Raw genomic sequence first — 22303 nt, 5'->3', positions numbered from 1 at the left:
TTGCCCCCGCCTCCGCCTCCTGGTGCAGCCCCCGCAGCGAGGAGCTGCGCTTGAGGGAGAGGGGGGCCGGAGCGGGCGGCTGGCGGCCCAGGGAGGGCGACCGGCGCGGGCGGGAGAGGGCGAGGCTCTCGAGGCGCTCCTGGAGCTCCCGGGAGTTCCCGGTGGGGCTGTGCCTGCGCCGGGGCGGGGGGGAGGAGGAGGAGGAGGAGGAGGAGGAGGAGGCGACGGAGGAGGAGGAGAGGGGCGGCTTGCCCCCCAGGGAGTGGTCGGCCCTCACCGGCGTGCGCTTGGCTCCCCCCGTGGGGCCGTACAGCCCGCGGGACGGCCTGGCCTTCGGCTCCAGGCGGCGGCCTCGCTCGTCGAGCGGCCCCGGCCCGGGGGGCAGCGCCCGAGGTTTAGAGGGGGGGCCCGCCACTGAAGCCCGGATCCCCGGGGCGGCCGAGGAGGGGGAGGGGCCGGAAACAACAGGCCCCGGGTGCACGCGGCCCACCCGCTCCCTGCCCGGTGACCTTGGGCCGACGGCCAAGGAGGGCTTGGGGGCAGGGGGCCCAGGGGTCGGGGGAACTGGGTAACGGCTGCGGGGGGCATAGGGCTGAGGCATGGCTCATTACGGGAGGCGGATGAGGGGGAGGGGCGGGGGTGTGCGGGAGGAGGAGGAGGCGGGGGAGGGCGGCCCCCCCGATGGAGGTTGGTGAGGTTCCTGCTGAGAAAGAGAGAGAGACCGAATCAGGGACAGGGATTAACATCAGTAGAGATACAGTCAGTAACACAGGGCGCTGGGGGAGAGGGGTTACTGAGTGACAGTGTGAGGGAGAGGGATTAACATCAGTAGAGATACAGTCAGTAACACAGGGCGCTGGGGGAGAGGGGTTACTGAGTGACAGTGTGAGGGAGGGGGATTAACATCAGTAGAGACACAGTCAGTAACACAGGGCGCTGGGGGAGAGGGGTTACTGAGTGACAGTGTGAGGGAGGGGGATTAACATCAGTAGAGATACAGTCAGTAACACAGGGCGCTGGGGGGAGAGGGGTTACTGAGTGACAGTGTGAGGGAGAGGGATTAACATCAGTAGAGATACAGTCAGTAACACAGGGCGCTGGGGGAGAGGGGTTACTGAGTGACAGTGTGAGGGAGGGGGATTAACATCAGTGGAGATACAGTCAGTAACACAGGGCGCTGGGGGGAGAGGGGTTACTGAGTGACAGTGTGAGGGAGGGGGATTAACATCAGTAGAGATACAGTCAGTAACACAGGGCGCTGGGGGGAGAGGGTTACTGAGTGACAGTGTGAGGGAGGGGGATTAACATCAGTGGAGATACAGTCAGTAACACAGGGCGCTGGGGGGAGAGGGGTTACTGAGTGACAGTGTGAGGGAGAGGGATTAACATCAGTAGAGATACAGTCAGTAACACAGGGCGCTGGGGGAGAGGGGTTACTGAGTGACAGTGTGAGGGAGAGTGGGATTAACATCAGTAGAGATACAGTCAGTAACACAGGGCGCTGGGGGGAGAGGGGTTTACTGAGTGACAGTGTGAGGGTAGAGGGATTAACATCAGTCGAGATACAGTCAGTAACACAGGGCGCTGGGGAGAGGGTTACTGAGTGACAGTGTGAGGGAGAGGGATTAACATCAGTCGAGATACAGTCAGTAACACAGGGCGCTGGGGGAGAGGGGTTACTGAGTGACAGTGTGAGGGAGGGGATTAACATCAGTCGAGATACAGTCAGTAACACAGGGCGCTGGGGGGGAGAGGGGTTACTGAGTGACAGTGTGAGGGAGGGGGATTAACATCAGTCGAGATACAGTCAGTAACACAGGGTGCTGGGGGAGAGGGGTTACTGAGTGACAGTGTGAGGGAGAGGGATTAACATCAGTCGAGATACAGTCAGTAACACAGGGCGCTGGGGGGAGAGGGGTTACTGAGTGACAGTGTGAGGGAGAGGGATTAACATCAGTAGAGATACAGTCAGTAACACAGGGCGCTGGGGGGAGATGGGTTACTGAGTGACAGTGTGAGGGAGAGGGATTAACATCAGTAGAGATACAGTCAGTAACACAGGGCGCTGGGGGGAGAGGGGTTACTGAGAGACAGTGTGAGGGAGAGGGATTAACATCAGTCGAGATACAGTCAGTCACACAGGGTGCTGGGGGAGAGGGGTTACTGAGAGACAGTGTGAGGGAGAGGGATTAACATCAGTAGAGATACTGTCAGTAACACAGGGCGCTGGGGGAGAGGGGTTACTGAGTGACAGTGTGAGGGAGGGGGATTAACATCAGTAGAGATACAGTCAGTAACACAGGGCGCTGGGGGAGAGGGGTTACTGAGTGACAGTGTGAGGGAGAGGGATTAACATCAGTAGAGATACAGTCAGTAACACAGGGCGCTGGGGGGAGAGGGGTTACTGAGAGACAGTGTGAGGGAGGGGGATTAACATCAGTAGAGATACAGTCAGTAACACAGGGCGCTGGGGGGAGAGGGGTTACTGAGAGACAGTGTGAGGGAGAGGGATTAACATCAGTAGAGATGCAGTCAGTAACACAGGGTGCTGGGGGGAGAGGGGTTACCGAGAGACAGTGTGAGGGAGAGGGATTAACATCAGTAGAGATACAGTCAGTCACACAGGGCGCTGGGGGGAGAGGGGTTACTGAGAGACAGTGTGAGGGAGAGGGATTAACATCAGTAGAGATACAGTCAGTAACACAGGGCGCTGGGGAGAGGGGTTACTGAGTGACAGTGTGAGGGAGAGGGATTAACATCAGTAGAGATACAGTCAGTAACACAGGGCGCTGGGGGAGAGGGGTTACTGAGTGACAGTGTGAGGGAGAGGGATTAACATCAGTAGAGATACAGTCAGTAACACAGGGCGCTGGGGGAGAGGGGTTACTGAGTGACAGTGTGAGGGAGAGGGATTAACATCAGTAGAGATACAGTCAGTAACACAGGGCACTGGGGGAGAGGGGTTACTGACAGACAGTGTGAGGGAGAGGGATTAACATCAGTGGAGATACAGTCAGTAACACAGGCGCTGGGGAGAGGGGTTACTGAGTGACAGTGTGAGGGAGAGGGATTAACAGCAGTAGAGATACAGTCAGTAACACAGGGCGCTGGGGGGAGAGGGGTTACTGAGGGACAGTGTGAGGGAGAGGGATTGACATCAGTGGAGATACAGTCAGTAACACAGGGCGCTGGGGGGAGAGGGGTTACTGAGGGACAGTGTGAGGGAGAGGGATTAACATCAGTAGAGATACAGTCAGTAACACAGGGCGCTGGGGGGGAGAGGGGTTACTGAGAGACAGTGTGAGGGAGAGGGATTAACATCAGTAGAGATGCAGTCAGTAACACAGGGCGCTGGGGGAGAGGGGTTACTGAGAGACAGTGTGAGGGAGAGGGATTAACATCAGTCGAGACACAGTCAGTAACACAGGGTGCTGGGGGGAGAGGGGTTACTGAGTGACAGTGTGAGGGAGAGGGATTAACATTAGTCGAGATACAGTCAGTAACACAGGGCGCTGGGGGAGAGGGGTTACTGAGTGACAGTGTGAGGGAGAGGGATTAACATCAGTAGAGATACAGTCAGTAACACAGGGCGCTGGGGGAGAGGGGTTACTGAGTGACAGTGTGAGGGAGGGGTTGAGATTAACATCAGTCGAGATACAGTCAGTAACACAGGGCGCTGGGGGAGAGGGGTTACTGAGTGACAGTGTGAGGGAGAGGGATTAACATCGGTAGAGATACAGTCAGTAACACAGGGCGCTGGGGGAGAGGGGTTACTGAGTGACAGTGTGAGGGAGGGGGATTAACATCAGTTGAGATACAGTCAGTAACACAGGGCGCTGGGGGGAGAGGGGTTACTGAGAGACAGTGTGAGGGAGAGGGATTAACATCAGTAGAGATACGGTCAGTAACACAGGGCGCTGGGGGGAGAGGGGTGACTGAGAGACAGTGTGAGGGAGGGGGATTAACATCAGTAGAGATACAGTCAGTAACACAGGGCGCTGGGGGGAGAGGGGTTACTGAGAGACAGTGTGAGGGAGAGGGATTAACATCAGTAGAGATACAGTCAGTAACACAGGGCGCTGGGGGAGAGGGGTTACTGAGTGACAGTGTGAGGGAGAGGGATTAACATCAGTAGAGATACAGTCAGTAACACAGGGCGCTGGGGGAGAGGGGTTACTGAGTGACAGTGTGAGGGAGAGGGATTAACATCAGTAGAGATACAGTCAGTAACACAGGGCGCTGGGGGGAGAGGGGTTACTGAGTGACAGTGTGAGGGAGAGGGATTAACATCAGTAGAGATACAGTCAGTAACACAGGGCGCTGGGGGAGAGGGGTTACTGAGTGACAGTGTGAGGGAGAGGGATTAACATCAGTAGAGATACAGTCAGTAACACAGGGCGCTGGGGAGAGGGGTTACTGAGAGACAGTGTGAGGGAGGGGGATTAACATCAGTAGAGATACAGTCAGTTAGACAGGGCGCTGGGGGAGAGGGGTTACTGAGAGACAGTGTGAGGGAGAGGGATTAACATCAGTCGAGATAGAATCAGGTTGAGAAATTTATAACCGACTTTGAGTGAGTTGCAACTTACTGTATCAAAGCTGCTTCAGAGCGTGACAAGATGAGATGTCTCTTGATCCCTCAATGCACATCTTCTCCGGTATGAAAACTCCATTCAACTGAAAATAAATCACAAACGTAAACATAAAACTGAGATCAGAACAAATCAGTCCTGTCTGGGACTGTACGGCCCCGTGTGTGTCTCAGTGTCAGCTCCTGTACATTGTACAGTACACAGTGGGTAAAAGGGAACGATTCACTCCTGTCTGGGACTGTACGGTCCGTGTGTGTCTCAGTGTCAGCTCCTGGACATTGCACAGTACACAGTGGGTAAAAGGGAACGATTCACTCCTGTCTGGGACTGTATGGCCCCGTGTGTGTCTCAGTGTCAGCTCCTGCACATTGTACAGTACACAGTGGGTAAAAGGGAACGATTCACTCCTGTCTGGGACTGAATGGCCCCGTGTGTGTCTCAGTGTCAGCTCCTGTACATTGTACAGTACACAGTGGGTAAAAGGGAACGATTCACTCCTGTCTGGGACTGTACGGCCCCGTGTGTGTCTCAGTGTCAGCTCCTGGACATTGCACAGTACACAGTGGGTAAAAGGGAACGATTCACTCCTGTCTGGGACTGTACGGCCCCGTGTGTGTCTCAGTGTCAGCTCCTGTACATTGTACAGTACACAGTGGGTAAAAGGGAACGATTCACTCCTGTCTGGGACTGTACGGCCCCGTGTGTGTCTCAGTGTCAGCTCCTGGACATTGCACAGTACACAGTGGGTAAAAGGGAACGATTCACTCCTGTCTGGGACTGTACGGCCCCGTGTGTGTCTCAGTGTCAGCTCCTGTACATTGTACAGTACACAGTGGGTAAAAGGGAACGATTCACTCCTGTCTGGGACTGGACGGCCCGTGTGTGTCTCAGTGTCAGCTCCTGTACATTGTACAGTACACAGTGGGTAAAAGGGAACGATTCACTCCTGTCTGGGACTGTACGGCCCCGTGTGTGTCTCAGTGTCAGCTCCTGTACATTGTACAGTACAGAGTGGGTAAAAGGGAACGATTCACTCCTGTCTGGGACTGTACGGCCCCGTGTGTGTCTCAGTGTCGGCTCCTGTACATTGTACAGTACACAGTGGGTAAAAGGGAACGATTCACTCCTGTCTGGGACTGTACGGCCCCGTGTGTGTCTCAGTGTCAGCTCCTGTACATTGTACAATACACAGTGGGTAAAAGGGAACGATTCACTCCTGTCTGGGACTGTACGGCCCGTGTGTGTCTCAGTGTCATCTCCTGTACATTGTACAGTACACAGTGGGTAAAAGGGAACGATTCACTCCTGTCTGGGACTGTACGGCCCGTGTGTGTCTCAGTGTCAGCTCCTGTACATTGTACAGTACACAGTGGGTAAAAGGGAACGATTCACTCCTGTCTGGGACTGTATGGCCCCGTGTGTGTCTCAGTGTCAGCTCCTGTACATTGTACAGTACACAGTGGGTAAAAGGGAACGATTCACTCCTGTCTGGGACTGTACGGCCCCGTGTGTGTCTCAGTGTCGGCTCCTGTACATTGTACAGTACACAGTGGGTAAAAGGGAACGATTCACTCCTGTCTGGGACTGTACGGCCCCGTGTGTGTCTCAGTGTCAGCTCCTGTACATTGTACAATACACAGTGGGTAAAAGGGAACGATTCACTCCTGTCTGGGACTGTACGGCCCGTGTGTGTCTCAGTGTCATCTCCTGTACATTGTACAGTACACAGTGGGTAAAAGGGAACGATTCACTCCTGTCTGGGACTGTACGGCCCGTGTGTGTCTCAGTGTCAGCTCCTGTACATTGTACAGTACACAGTGGGTAAAAGGGAACGATTCACTCCTGTCTGGGACTGTACGGCCCCGTGTGTGTCTCAGTGTCAGCTCCTGTACATTGTACAGTACACAGTGGGTAAAAGGGAACGATTCACTCCTGTCTGGGACTGTACGGCCCCGTGTGTGTCTCAGTGTCAGCTCCTGTACATTGTACAGTACACAGTGGGTAAAAGGGAACGATTCACTCCTGTCTGGGACTGTACGGCCCCGTGTGTGTCTCAGTGTCAGCTCCTGTACATTGTACAGTACACAGTGGGTAAAAGGGAACGATTCACTCCTGTCTGGGACTGTACGGCCCGTGTGTGTCTCAGTGTCAGCTCCTGTACATTGTACAATACACAGTGGGTAAAAGGGAACGATTCACTCCTGTCTGGGACTGTATGGCCCCGTGTGTGTCTCAGTGTCAGCTCCTGTACATTGTACAGTACACAGTGGGTAAAAGGGAACGATTCACTCCTGTCTGGGACTGTATGGCCCCGTGTGTGTCTCAGTGTCAGCTCCTGTACATTGTACAATACACAGTGGGTAAAAGGGAACGATTCACTCCTGTCTTGGACTGTACGGCCCCGTGTGTGTCTCAGTGTAGGCTCCTGTACATTGTACAGTACACATTGGGTAAAAGGGAACGATTCACTCCTGTCTGGGACTGTACGGCCCCGTGTGTGTCTCAGTGTCAGCTCCTGTACATTGTACAGTACACAGTGGGTAAAAGGGAACGATTCACTCCTGTCTGGGACTGTACGGCCCCGTGTGTGTCTCAGTGTCAGCTCCTGTACATTGTACAGTACACAGTGGGTAAAAGGGAACGATTCACTCCTGTCTGGGACTGTACGGCCCCGTGTGTGTCTCAGTGTCAGCTCCTGTACATTGTACAGTACACAGTGGGTAAAAGGGAACGATTCACTCCTGTCTGGGACTGTACGGCCCCGTGTGTGTCTCAGTGTCAGCTCCTGTACATTGTACAGTACACAGTGGGTAAAAGGGAACGATTCACTCCTGTCTGGGACTGTACGGCCCCGTGTGTGTCTCAGTGTCAGCTCCTGTACATTGTACAGTACACAGTGGGTAAAAGGGAACGATTCACTCCTGTCTGGGACTGTATGGCCCCGTGTGTGTCTCAGTGTCAGCTCCTGTACATTGTACAGTACACAGTGGGTAAAAGGGAACGATTCACTCCTGTCTGGGACTGTACGGCCCCGTGTGTGTCTCAGTGTCAGCTCCTGTAAATTGTACAGTACACAGTGGGTAAAAGGGAACGATTCACTCCTGTCTGGGACTGTACGGCCCCGTGTGTGTCTCAGTGTCAGCTCCTGTACATTGTACAGTACACAGTGGGTAAAAGGGAACGATTCACTCCTGTCTGGGACTGTACGGCCCGTGTGTGTCTCAGTGTCAGCTCCTGTACATTGTACAGTACACAGTGGGTAAAAGGGAACGATTCACTCCTGTCTGGGACTGTACGGTCCGTGTGTGTCTCAGTGTCAGCTCCTGTACATTGTACAGTACACAGTGGGTAAAAGGGAACGATTCACTCCTGTCTATCGATTGATTTAATTTATATATTTAGATTATCGATTGATTTAATTTATATATTTAGATTATCGATTGATTTAATTTATATATTTAGATCATCGATTGATTTAATTTATATATTTAGTCTATCGATTGATTTAATTTATATATTTAGATTATCGATTGATTTAATTTATATATTTGGATCATCGATTGATTTAATTTATATATTTAGTCTATCGATTGATTTAATTTATATATTTAGATTATCGATTGATTTAATTTATATATTTAGATCATCGATTGATTTAATTTATATATTTAGATCATCGATTGATTTAATTTATATATTTAGTCTATCGATTGATTTAATTTATATATTTAGATCATCGATTGATTTAATTTATATATTTAGATTATCGATTGATTTAATTTATATATTTAGTCTATCGATTGATTTAATTTATATATTTCGTCTATCGATTGATTTAATTTATATATTTAGATTATCGATTGATTTTATTTATATATTTAGTCTATCGATTGATTTAATTTATATATTTAGATTATCGATTGATTTAATTTATATATTTAGATTATCGATTGATTTAATTTATATATTTAGTCTATCGATTGATTTAATTTATATATTTAGATTATCGATTGATTTTATTGATATATTTAGATTATCGATTGATTTAATTTATATATTTAGATTATCGATTGATTTAATTTATATATTTAGATCATCGATTGATTTAATTTATATATTTAGTCTATCGATTGATTTAATTTATATATTTAGATTATCGATTGATTTAATTTATATATTTAGATCATCGATTGATTTAATTTATATATTTAGTCTATCGATTGATTTAATTTATATATTTAGTCTATCGATTGATTTAATTTATATATTTAGATTATCGATTGATTTAATTTATATATTTAGTCTATCGATTAATTTAATTTATATATTTAGATCATCGATTGATTTAATTTATATATTTAGATTATCGATTGATTTAATTTATATATTTAGTCTATCGATTGATTTAATTTATATATTTAGTCTATCGATTGATTTAATTTATATATTTAGATTATCGATTGATTTAATTTATATATTTAGTCTATCGATTGATTTTAATTTATATATTTAGACTATCGATTGATTTAATTTATATATTTAGTCTATCGATTGATTTAATTTATATATTTAGTCTATCGATTGATTTAATTTATATATTTAGTCTATCGATTGATTTAATTTATATATTTAGTCTATCGATTGATTTAATTTATATATTTAGATTATCGATTGATTGAGCTGATTTTGATTTCATTATTGATTTGACCCCACAGTGACCCCCACTCATCTCCTCCCCCACTGAGCATGTCTGTACACCCCCCGCCTCGATTAACTTGATGACCTGTGAGGGGGGTCCCTGGCCCTGACCCTGACCATGACCACCTCCTGACCCTGACCCACTACTGACCGTAAACCCTGACCCCCTCCAGACCCTGACCCCATCCTGACCCTGACCCCCACCTGACCGTAACCCTGTCCTCCTCCTGACCCGAACCTCCTCCTGACCGTAGCCCTGACCCCCCTCCTGATCCTGACCCACTACTGTCCGTAACCCTGACCCCCTCCTAACCCTGACCTCCTCCTGACCGTAGCCCTGACCCCCCTCCTGACCCTGAACCGCTGCTGACCGTAACCCTGACCCCCTCCTGACCGTAACCCTGACTCCCTCCTGACCCTGATCTCCTCCTGACCGTAACCCTGACCCCCTCCTGACCGTAACCCTGACCCCCTCCTGACCGTAACCCTGACTCCCTCCTGACCCTGATCTCCTCCTGACCGTAACCCTGACCCCCTCCTGACCGTAACCCTGACCCCCTCCTGACCCTGATCTCCTCCTGACCGTAACCCTGACCCCCTCCTGCCCGTTAAACTGACCTCCTCCTGACTCTGACCCACTCCTGACCGTAAACCCTGACCCCCTCCAGACCCTGAACCGCTGCTGACCGTAACCCTGACCCCCTCCGAACCAAACCCTGACCCCCTCCTGACCGTAACCCTGACCCGCTCCGAACCTAACCCTGACCCCCTCCTGACCCTGACCTCCTCCAGACCCTGACCCCATCCTGCCCGTTAAACTGACCTCCTACTGACTCTGACCCACTACTGACCGTAAACCCTGACCCCCTCCTGACCCTGACCCCCTCCCAACCGTAGCCTGACCCAGAACCCCTCCTGACCCTGACCCCCTCCCGACCGTAACCTGACTCTGACCCCCTCCTGACCGTAACATGACCCTGGCCCCCTCCTGACCGTAACATGACCCTGGCCCCCTCCTGACCATAACCTGACCCTGACCCCCTCCCGACCGTAACCTGACCCTGACCCCCTCCTGACCCTGGCCCCCTCCCGACCGTAACCTGACCCTGACCCCCTCCTGACCCTGAACCCCTCCTGACCGTAACATGACCCTGACCCCCTCCTGACCGTAACATGACCCTGACCCCCTCCTGACCGTAACCTGACCCTGACCCCCTCCTGACCGTAACCTGACCCTGACCCCCTCCTAACCGTAACCTGACCCTGACCCCCTCCTAACCGTAACCTGACCCTGCCACCCGCCGGACCGTAACCTGACCCTGACCCCCTCCGGACCGTAACCTGACCCTGCCACCCGCCGGACCGTAACCTGACCCTGACCCCCTCCTGACCGTAACCTGACCCTGACCCTGACCCCCACCTGACCGTAACCCTGTCCTCCTCCTGACCCTAACCTCCTCCTGACCGCAGCCCTGACCCCCCCATCCTGATCCTGACCCACTACTGACCGTAACCCTGACCCCCTCCTGACCGTAACCGTGACCCCCTCCTGACCCTGATCTCCTCCTGACCGTAACCCTGACCCCCTCCTGACCGTAACCGTGACCCCCTCCTGACCCTGATCTCCTCCTGACCGTAACCCTGACCCCATCCTGACCCTGACCCCCACCTGACCGTAACCCTGTCCTCCTCCTGACCCTAACCTCCTCCTGACCGTAGCCCTGACCCCCCCTCCTGATCCTGACCCACTACTGACCGTAACCCTGACCCCCTCCTGACTCTGACCCACTCCTGACCGTAAACCCTGACCCCCCTCCTGCCCGTTAAACTGACCTCCTCCTGACTCTGACCCACTCCTGACCGTAAACCCTGACCCCCTCCAGACCCTGAACCGCTGCTGACCGTAACCCTGACCCCCTCCGAACCAAACCCTGACCCCCTCCTGACCGTAACCCTGACCCGCTCCGAACCTAACCCTGACCCCCTCCTGACCCTGACCTCCTCCAGACCCTGACCCCATCCTGCCCGTTAAACTGACCTCCTACTGACTCTGACCCACTACTGACCGTAAACCCTGACCCCCTCCTGACCCTGACCCCCTCCCGACCGTAACCTGACTCTGACCCCCTCCTGACCGTAACATGACCCTGGCCCCCTCCTGACCGTAACATGACCCTGACCCCCTCCCGACCGTAACCTGACCCTGACCCCCTCCTGACCCTGGCCCCCTCCCGACCGTAACCTGACCCTGACCCCCTCCTGATCCTGAACCCCTCCTGACCGTAACATGACCCTGACCCCCTCCTGACCGTAACATGACCCTGACCCCCTCCTGACCGTAACCTGACCCTGACCCCCTCCTGACCGTAACCTGACCCTGACCCCCTCCTAACCGTAACCTGACCCTGCCACCCGCCGGACCGTAACCTGACCCTGACCCCCTCCTGACCGTAACCTAACCCTGACCCTGACCCCCTCCTGACCGTAACCTGACCCTGACCCCCTTCTGACCCTGACCGTAACCTGACCCTGACCCCCTCCAGACCGTAACCTGACCCTGACCCCTTCCTGACTGTAACCTGACCCTGACCCCCTCCGGACCGTAAACTGACCCGGACCCCCTCCTGAACCTGACCCCCTCCTGACCCTGACCCCCTCTGGACCGTAACCTGACCCTGACCCTGACCCTGACCCCCTCCGGACCATAACCTGACCCTGACCCCCTCCTGACCCTGACCCCCTCCCGACCGTAACCTGACCCTGACCCCCTCCCGACCGTAACCTGACCCCGACCACCTCCTGACCCTGACCCCCTCCCGACCCTGTCCCCCTCCTGACCGTCACCTGATCCTGACCCCCTCCCGACCGTAAACTGACCCTGACCCCCTCCTGACCCTGAACCCTCCCGACCGTAAACTGACCCTGACCCCCTCCTGACCCTGAACCCTCCCGACCGTAAACTGACCCTGACCCCCTCTTGACCCTGAAACCTCCTGACCGTAACCTGACAATGACCCCCTCCCGACCATGACCCCCTCCCGACCGTAAACTGACCCTGACCCCCTCCTGACCCTGAACCCTCTCGACCGTAACCTGACCCTGACCCCCTCCGGACCACAACCTGACCTTGACCCCCTCCTGACCCTGACCCGACCCTGACCCCCTCCTGACCGTAAACTGACCCGGAACCCCTCCTGAACCTGACCCCCTCCTGAACCTGACCCCCTCCGGACCGTAACCTGACCCTGACCCCATCCTGACCCTCTCCTGACAGTAACCTGACCCTGACGCCCTCCCGACCGTAACCTGACCCTGACCCCCTCCCGGCCGTAAACTGACCCTGACCCCCTCCTGACCCTGAACCCTTCCGACCGTAACCTGACCCTGACCCCCTCCTGACCGTAACCTGATCCTGACCCCCTCCTGACCCTGACCCCCTCCTGACCGTAACCTGATCCTGACCCCCTCCCGACCGTAAACTGACCCTGACCCCCTCCTGACCCTGAACCCTCCCGACCCTAAACTGACCCTGACCCCCTCCTGACCCTGAACCCTCCCGACCGTAAACTGACAATGACCCCCTCCCGACCATGACCCCCTCCCGACCGTAAACTGACCCTGACCCCCTCCTGACCCTGAACCCTCTCGACCGTAACCTGACCCTGACCCCCTCCGGACCACAACCTGACCTTGACCCCCTCCTGATCCTGACCCGACCCTGACCCCCTCCTGACCGTAAACTGACCTGGACCCCCTCCTGAACCTGACCCCCTCCTGAACCTGACCCCCTCCGGACCGTAACCTGACCCTCTCCTGACAGTAACCTGACCCTCTCCTGACAGTAACCTGACCCTGACGCCCTCCCGACCGTAACCTGACCCTGACCCCCTCCCGACCGTAAACTGACCCTGACCCCCTCCTGACCCTGAACCCTCCCGACCGTAACCTGACCCTGACCCCCTCCTGACCGTAACCTGATCCTGACCCCCTCCTGACCCTGACCCCCTCCTGACCGTAACCTGACCCTGACCCCCTCCTGACCCTGACTCCCTTCTGACCATAACCTGATCCTGACCCCCTCCCGACCGTAACCTGACCCTGACCCCCTCCTGACCGTAACCTGATCCTGACCCCCTCCTGACCCTGACCCCCTCCTGACCGTAACCTGACCCTGACCCCCTCCTGACCCTGACTCCCTTCTGACCATAACCTGATCCTGACCCCCTCCCGACCGTAACCTGACCCTGACCCCCTCCTGACCGTAACCTGACCCTGACCCCCTCCCGACCGTAACCTGACCCTGACCCCCTCCCGACCGTAAACTGACCCTGACCCCCTCCTGACCCTGAACCCTCCCGACCGTCACCTGACCCTGACCCCCTCCTGACCGTAACCTGATCCTGACCCCCTCCTGACCCTGACCCCCTCCTGACCGTAACCTGACCCTGACCCCCTCCTGACCCTGACCCCCTCCTGACCGTAACCTGACCCTGACCCCCTCCTGACCCTGACTCCCTTCTGACCATAACCTGATCCTGACCCCCTCCCGACCGTAACCTGACCCTGACCCCCTCCTGACCCTGACCCCCTCCCGACCGTAACCTGACCCTGACCCCCTCCTGACCCTGACCCCCTCCCGACCGTAACCTGATCCTGACCCCCTCCTGACCGTAACCTGACCCTGACCCCCTCCTGACCGTAACCTGACCCTGACCCCCTCCTGACCCTGACCCCCTCCTGACCGTAACCTGACCCTGACCCCCTCCTGACCCTGACCCCCTCCGGACCGTAACCTGACAATGACCCCCTCCTGACCCTGACCCCCTTCTGACCGTAACCTGATCCTGACCCCCTCCCGACCGTAACCTGACCCTGACCCCCTCCTGACCGTAACCTGACCCTGACCCCCTCCTGACCGTAACCTGATCCTGACCCCCTCCTGACCGTAAACTGACCCTGACCCCCTCCTGACCCTGAACCCTCCCGACCGTAAACTGACCCTGACCCCCTCCTGACCCTGAACCCTCCCGACCGTAAACTGACCCTGACCCCCTCCTGACCCTGAAACCTCCTGACCGTAACCTGACAATGACCCCCTCCGGACCACAACCTGACCTTGACCCCCTCCTGACCCTGACCCGACCCTGACGCCCTCCTGACCGTAAACTGACCCGGACCCCCTCCTGAACCTGACCCCCTCCTGAACCTGACCCCCTCCGGACCGTAACCTGACCCTGACCCCATCCTGACCCTCTCCTGACAGTAACCTGACCCTGACGCCCTCCCGACCGTAAACTGACCCTGACCCCCTCCTGACCCTGAACCCTTCCGACCGTAACCTGACCCTGACCCCCTCCTGACCGTAACCTGATCCTGACCCCCTCCTGACCCTGACCCCCTCCTGACCGTAACCTGATCCTGACCCCCTCCCGACCGTAAACTGACCCTGACCCCCTCCTGACCCTGAACCCTCCCGACCCTAAACTGACCCTGACCCCCTCCTGACCCTGAACCCTCCCGACCGTAAACTGACCCTGACCCCCTCCTGACCGTAACCTGATCCTGACCCCCTCCTGACCGTAACCTGACCCTGACCCCCTCCGGACCATAAACTGACCCTGACCCCCTCATGAACCTGACCCCCTCCTGACTGTAACCTGAACCTCTCCTGACCGTAACCTGACCCTGACCCGCTCCTGACCGTAACATGACCCTGACCCTCTCCTGACCCCTCCAGAACGTAACCTGACCCTGACCCCCTCCTGACCCTGACCCCCTCCTGACCGTAACATGACCCTGACCCCCTCCTGACCCTGACCCCTCCAGAACGTAACCTGACCCTGACCCCCTCCTGACCCTGACCCCCTCCTGACCGTAACCTGACCCTGACCCCCTCCTGACCCTGACCCCTCCAGAACGTAACCTGACCCTGACCCCCTCCTGACCGTAACCTGACCCTGACCCCCTCCTGACCGTAACCTGACCCTGACCGCCTCCTGAACCTGAGCCTGACCCCCTCCTGACCCTGACCGCCTCTTGACTGTAACCTCACCCTGACCCCCTCCTGACCGTAACCTGACCCTGACCCCCTCCTGACCATAACCTGACCCTGACGCCCTCCTGACCGTAACCTGACCCTGACCCCCTCTTGACTGTAACCCGACCCTGACTCCCTCCTCACCCTGACCTCCCCTGACCCTGACCTTCTCTTGACCCTTACCTCCCCTGACCCTCACTGTCCTGAACCCCTCGTGACCCTGACACTGTCCTGAACCTCACCTCCTCCTGACCCTCTGACTCCCCCTCCTGTCCCTCTGAACCTCCAACTCACCCTTTGAACCCCCTCCTTACCCTCTGGCCCCCCGACCCCCCTCCTCACCCTATGACCCCCATTCTGACCCTCTGACCCCCCAACACACCTCCTCACCCTCTGACCGCCCTCCTGTCCATCTGACGCCCCTCCTCACATTCTGACACCGCTCCTGACCCTCTGACACCCCTCACCCTCTGACCCCCCTCCTGACCCTCTGACCGCCCTCCTCACCCTCTGACACCCTCCTGTCCCTCTGACCCCTCTCCTCACCCACTGACACCCCTCCTCACCCTCTGACCCCCCTCCTGTCCCTCTGACCCCCCTCCTGACCCTCTGACCCCCCACCTCACCCTCTGACCACCCTCCTCACCCTCTTCACCCTCTGACCCCCCTCCTGTCCCTCGAACCCCCCTCCTCACCCTCTGACCCCCTCCTCACCCTCTGACCCACCTCCTCACCCTCTGACCCACCTCCTCACCCTCTGACACCGTCCTCACCCTCTGACCCACCTCCTGTCCGTCTGACCCCCCTCCTCACCCTCTGACCCCCCTCCTCACCCCCTGACCCCCCTCCTCACCGTCTGACCCACTCCTCACCCTCTGACCCACCAACTCACCCTCTGACCCACCAACTCACCCTCTGACCCCCCTCCTCACCCGCTGACCCCCCTCCTCACCCTCTGATCACCCTCCTCACCCTCTGATCACCCTCCTCACCCTCTGACACCCCTCCTCACCCTCTGACCCCCTCCTGTCCCTCTGATCCCCCCTCCTGTCCCTCTGACCCCCTCCTCACCCTCTGACCCACCAACTCACCCTCTGACCCCCCTCCTCACCCTCTGACTCCCCTCCTCACCATCTGACCCCCCTCCTCACCCTCCTCCTGTCCCTCTGACCCCTCCTCCTGTCCCTCTGACCCCCTCCTCCTGTCCCTCTGACCCCCTCCTCACCCTCTGACCCCCCTCCTGTCCCTCTGACCCCTCCTCACCCTCTGACCCCCCTCCTGTCCCTCTAACCCCCCTCCTCACCCTCTGACCCCTCCTGTCCCTCTGACCCTCCTCCTCACCCTCTGACCCTCCTCCTCACCCTCTGACCCCCCTCCTGTCCCTCTGACCCTCCTCCTCACCCTCTGACCCCTCCTCCTGTCCCTCTGACCCCCCTCCTCACCCTCTGATCCTCCTCCTCACCCTCTGATCCTCCTCCTCACCCTCTGACCCCCCTCCTGACCCTCTGACCCTCCTCCTGTCCCTCTGACCCTCCTCCTCACCCTCTGACGCCTCCTCCTGTCCCTCTGACCCCCCTCCTCACCCTCTGATCCCTCCTCCTGTCCCTCTGACCCCTTCCTCACCCTCTGACCCGTCCTCCTGTCCCTCTGACCCCTCCTCCTGTCCCTGACCCCCTCCTCACCCTCTGACCCCCCTCCTGTCCCTCTGACCCCCCTCCTCACCCTCTGACCCCCCTCCTCACCTTCTGACCCCTCCTCCTGTCCCTCTGACCCCTCCTCCTGTCCCTCTGACCCCTCCTCCTCACCCTCTGACCCCCCTCCTCACCCTCTGATCCTCCTCCTCAACCTCTGACCGCCATCCTGACCCTCTGACCCTCCTCCTGTCCCTCTGACCCTCCTCCTCCTCACCCTCTGACCCTCCTCCTGTCCCGCTGACCCTCCTCCTCCTCACCCTCTGACCCCCCTCCTGTCCCTCTGACCCCCCTCCTCACCCTCTGACCCCCCTCCTCACCCTCTGACCCCTCCTCCTGTCCCTCTGACCCCTCCTCCTGTCCCTCTGACCCCCTCCTCACCCTCTGACCCCCCTCCTGTCCCTCTGACCCCTCCTCCTGTCCCTCTGACCCCCCTCCACACCCTCTGACCCCTCCTCCTGTCCCTCTGACCACTCCTCCTGTCCCTCTGACCCCCTCCTCACCCCCCTCCTCACCCTCTGACCCCTCCGCCTGTCCCTCTGACCCCTCCTCCTGTCCCTCTGACCCCCTCCTCACCCTCTGACCCCCCTCCTGTCCCTCTGACCCCCCTCCTCACCCTCTGACCCCCACCTGTCCCTCTGACCCCTCCTCCTGTCCCTCTGACCCCCCTCCTCACCCTCTGACCCCTCCTCCTGTCCCTCTGACCCCTCCTCCTGTCCCTCTGACCCCCTCCTCACCCTCTGACCCCCCTCCTCACCCTCTGACCCCTCCTCCTGTCCCTCTGACACCTCCTCCTGTCCCTCTGACCCCCTCTTCACCCTCTGACCCCTCCTCCTGTCCCTCTGACCCCCCTCCTCACCCTCTGACCCCCCTCCTCACTCTCTGACCCCTCCTCCTGTCCCTCTGACCCCCCTCCTCACCCTCTGACCCTCCTCCTCACCCTCTGAGCCCCCCTCCTGTCCCTCTGACCCCCCTCCTCACCCTCTGACCCATCTCCGCACCCTCTGACCCTCCTCACCCTATGACCCCTCTCCTCACCCTCTGACCCTCCTCACCCTCTGACCCTCCTCCTCACCCTCTGACCCTCCTCCTCACCCTCTGACCCTCCTCCTCACCCTCTGACCCCTCTGCTCACCCACTGACCCTCCTCACCCTCTGACCCCTCTCCTCACCCTCTGACCCTCCTCCTCACCCTCTGACCCCCCTCCTCACCCTCTGACCCCTCTCCTCACCCTCTGACCCTCCTCCTCACCCTCTGACCCCCCTCCTGTCCCTCTGACCCCCTCCTCACCCTCTGACCCCCCTCCTCACCCTCTGACCCCCCTCCTCACCCTCTGACCCTCCTCCTGTCCCTCTGACCCTCCTCTTCACCCTCTGACCCCCCTCCTGTCCCTCTGACCCCCTCCTCACCCTCTGACCCTCCTCCTGTCCCTCTGACCCCCTGCTCACCCTCTGACCCCCCTCCTGTCCCTCTGACCCTCCTCCTCACCCTCTGACCCTCCTCCTGTCCCTCTGACCCTCCTCCTGTCCCTCTGACCCTCCTCTTCACCCTCTGACCCTCCACCTGTCCCTCTGACCCCCCTCCTCACCCTCTGACCCCCCTCCTCACCCTCTGACCCCCCTCCTCACCCTCTGACCCCCCTCCTCACCCTCTGACCCTCCTCCTCACCCTCTGACCCTCCTCCTCCTGTCCCTATGACCCCTCTCCTCACCCTCTGACCCTCCTCACCCTCTGACCCTCCTCCTCACCCTCTGACCCTCCTCCTCACCCTCTGACCCCTCTGCTCACCCACTGACCCCTCCTCACCCTCTGACCCCTCTCCTCACCCTCTGACCCTCCTCCTCACCCTCTGACCCCCCCTCCTCACCCTCTGACCCCCCTCCTCACCCTCTGACCCCCCTCCTCACCCTCTGACCCTCCTCCTCACCCTCTGACCCCCCCTCCTCACCCTCTGACCCCCCCTAACCCTCTGACACTCCTCCTCACCCTCTGACCCCCCCTCCTCACCCTCTGACCCTCCTCCTCACCCTCTGACACCCCCTCCTCACCCTCTGACCCGCCTCCTCACCCTCTGACCCTCCTCCTCACCCTCTGACCCCCCCTCCTCACCCTCTGACCCTCCTCCTCACCCTCTGACCCCTCCTCCTCACCCTCTGACCCTCCTCCTCCTGTCCCTCTGACCCCCCTCCTCACCCTCTGACACCCCCTCCTCACCCTCTGACCCCCCCTCCTCACCCTCTGACCCTCCTCCTCACCCTCTGACCCCCCCTCCTCACCCTCTGACCCCCCCTCCTCACCCTCTGACCCCTCCTCCTCACCCTCTGACCCTCCTCCTCCTGTCCCTCTGACCCTCCTCCTCCTGTCCCTCTGACCCTCCTCCTCACCCTCTGACCCCCACTCCTCACCCTCTGACCCTCCTCCTCACCCTCTGACCCCTCCTCCTCACCCTCTGACCCCCCCTCCTCACCCTCTGACCCCCCCTCCTCACCCTCTGACCCCTCCTCCTCACCCTCTGACCCTCCTCCTCCTGTCCCTCTGACCCTCCTCCTCACCCTCTGACCCCCCCTCCTGTCCCTCTGACCCTCCTCCTCCTCACCCTCTGACCCCCCCTCCTCACCCTCTGACCCTCCTCCTCACCCTCTGACCCCTCCTCCTCACCCTCTGACCCCCCTCCTCACCCTCTGACCCCCCCTCCTCACCGTCTGACCCCCCCTCCTCACCCTCTGACCCCTCCTCCTCACCCTCTGACCCCTCCTCCTCACCCTCTGACCCCCCCTCCTCACCCTCTGACCCCCCTCCTCACCCTCTGACCCTCCTCCTCCTCACCCTCTGACCCCCCCTCCTCACCCTCTGACCCTCCTCCTCACCCTCTGACCCTCCTCCTCCTCACCCTCTGACCCTCCTCCTCACCCTCTGACCCTCCTCCTCACCCTCTGACCCTCCTCCTCACCCTCTGACCCTCCTCCTCACCCTCTGACCCCCCTCCTCACCCTCTGACCCTCCTCCTCCTCACCCTCTGACCCCCCCTCCTCACCCTCTGACCCTCCTCCTCACCCTCTGACCCTCCTCCTCCTCACCCTCTGACCCTCCTCCTCCTCACCCTCTGACCCTCCTCCTCACCCTCTGACCCTCCTCCTCACCCTCTGACCCTCCTCCTCACCCTCTGACCCTCCTCCTCACCCTCTGACCCCCCCTCCTCACCCTCTGACCCTCCTCCTCCTCACCCTCTGACCCTCCTCCTCACCCTCTGACCCTCCTCCTCACCCTCTGACCCTCCTCCTCACCCTCTGACCCCTCCTCCTCACCCTCTGACCCTCCTCCTCACCCTCTGACCCCTCCTCCTGTCCCTCTGACCCCCCTCCTCACCCTCTGACCCTCCTCCTCACCCTCTGACCCTCCTCCTCCTCACCCTCTGACCCTCCTCCTCACCCTCTGACCCTCCTCCTCACCCTCTGACCCTCCTCCTCACCCTCTGACCCTCCTCCTCACCCTCTGACCCCCCCTCCTCACCCTCTGACCCTCCTCCTCCTGTCCCTCTGACCCCTCCTCCTCACCCTCTGACCCTCCTCCTCACCCTCTGACCCCCCTCCTCACCCTCTGACCCCCCCTCCTCACCCTCTGACCCTCCTCCTCACCCTCTGACCCCCCCTCCTCACCCTCTGACCCCTCCTCCTCCTGTCACTCTGACCCCCCTCCTCACCCTCTGACCCCCCCTCCTCACCCTCTGACCCCTCCTCCTCCTGTCACTCTGACCCCCCTCCTCACCCTCTGACCCCCCCTCCTCACCATCTGACCCCCCTCCTCACCCTCTGACCCCCCCTCCTCACCATCTGACCCCTCCTCCTGTCCCTCTGACCCTCCTCCTCACCCTCTGACCCCTCCTCCTCCTGTCACTCTGACCCCCCTCCTCACCCTCTGACCCCCCCCTCCTCACCATCTGACCCCTCCTCCTGTCCCTCTGACCCTCCTCCTCACCCTCTGACCCTCCTCCTCACCCTCTGACCCCCCCTCCTCACCATCTGACCCCTCCTCCTGTCCCTCTGACCCTCCTCCTCACCCTCTGACCCTCCTCCTCACCATCTGACCCCCCTCCTCACCCTCTGACCCCCCCTCCTCACCATCTGACCCTCCTCCTCACCCTCTGACCCCCCCTCCTCACCATCTGACCCCTCCTCCTGTCCCTCTGACCCTCCTCCTCACCCTCTGACCCCTCCTCCTCCTGTCACTCTGACCCCCCTCCTCACCATCTGACCCCTCCTCCTGTCCCTCTGACCCCCCCTCCTCACCATCTGACCCTCCTCCTGTCCCTCTGACCCTCCTCCTCACCCTCTGACCCTCCTCCTCACCCTCTGACCCTCCTCCTCACCCTCTGACCCTCCTCCTCCTCTCCCTCTGACCCTCCTCCTCACCCTCTGACCCTCCTCCTCACCCTCTGACCCTCCTCCTCCTCTCCCTCTGACCCTCCTCCTCACCCTCTGACCCTCCTCCTCACCCTCTGACCCTCCTCCTCCTGTCCCTCTGACCCTCCTCCTCACCCTCTGACCCTCCTCCTCCTGTCCCTCTGACCCTCCTCCTCACCCTCTGACCCTCCTCCTCCTCTCCCTCTGACCCTCCTCCTCACCCTCTGACCCTCCTCCTCACCCTCTGACCCTCCTCCTCCTCACCCTCTGACCCCTCCTCCTGACCCCTTGACCCCGATTAGAATCGATTTGAAATTTCACCTCAGAGGGAAAAAAAACCGCCGCCGCCGCCATCTTCGATTTTCCCTCCGCCGCGCGGCCTCAGTGACGTCACCGCGCGATGTCATCACGCCGCCCATTGTCCGGCGTCAGTCATCGGGGGGCGGGGCCTGAGGGGAGGAGGGGGAGGAGTCAGAGAGGGGGAGGAGTCAGTGACAGAGGGGGGGAGGAGTCAGTGATAGAGAGGGGGAGGAGTCAGTGATAGAGAGGGGGAGGAGTCAGAGAGAGAGGGGGAGGAGTCAGTGATAGAGAGGGAGGAGTCAGTGATAGAGGGGGGAGGAGTCAGTGATAGAGAGGGGGAGGAGTCAGTGATAGAGGGGGAGGAGTCAGTGACAGAGGGGGGGAGGAGTCAGTGATAGAGGGGGGAGGAGTCAGTGATAGAGGGGGAGGAGTCAGTGATAGAGGGGGAGGAGTCAGTGATGGAGAGAGGGAGGAGTCAGTGATAGAGAGGGGAGGAGTCAGTGATAGAGTGGGGGAGGAGTCAGTGATAGAGGGGGAGGAGTCAGTGATAGAGGGGGAGGAGTCAGTGATAGAGGGGGAGGAGT

At 58.2% G+C, this 22303-nt stretch overlaps 1 long non-coding RNA gene across 1 annotated transcript; it reads right to left on the bottom strand.

Moving 5' to 3' along the window:
• Nucleotides 1–10: 10 nt before the first annotated feature.
• Nucleotides 11–21810, bottom strand: LOC137308289 (uncharacterized). The gene is made up of 3 exons (XR_010959480.1): nt 21741–21810; nt 4590–4677; nt 11–703 (listed from the first exon to the last, which is right to left on the bottom strand). It is a non-coding gene; the product is annotated as an uncharacterized lncRNA (long non-coding RNA).
• Between the last annotated feature and the right edge of the window lie 493 nt (nt 21811–22303).

Source organism: Heptranchias perlo, unplaced genomic scaffold (genome assembly GCF_035084215.1).
Source record: "Heptranchias perlo isolate sHepPer1 unplaced genomic scaffold, sHepPer1.hap1 HAP1_SCAFFOLD_1269, whole genome shotgun sequence".
Taxonomy (NCBI): Eukaryota; Metazoa; Chordata; class Chondrichthyes; order Hexanchiformes; family Hexanchidae; genus Heptranchias; species Heptranchias perlo.
This window is presented reverse-complemented; position numbering and strand designations above follow the sequence as displayed.